Below are 230 nucleotides of genomic sequence, written 5' to 3'. Positions count from 1 at the left end.
AAGGTTTACCTTCAAAGTCATAGAAAAAGCTTTACCTTACCTTCATATTTAATTTAAAAAACTGAATTAAAATTCTCCAGGAAGGAGAGTGTTGTTCCGTATTGCGACTGAAATGAACATTAGTCCATCTCAGTCGCATTACTAAGAACAAGATAATTTAAACGACATGATTTTGAGCACATTCATATTATGTTCATGTTCCTTTTACGAAAATTTAATAAAAATGAAGA

This window comes from Hydra viridissima, unplaced genomic scaffold, assembly GCF_058129835.1.
Source record: "Hydra viridissima isolate aposymbiotic clone 2 unplaced genomic scaffold, HvirCarnegie_v1 scaffold_1, whole genome shotgun sequence".
Taxonomy (NCBI): domain Eukaryota; kingdom Metazoa; phylum Cnidaria; class Hydrozoa; order Anthoathecata; family Hydridae; genus Hydra; species Hydra viridissima.
This window is presented reverse-complemented; position numbering follows the sequence as displayed.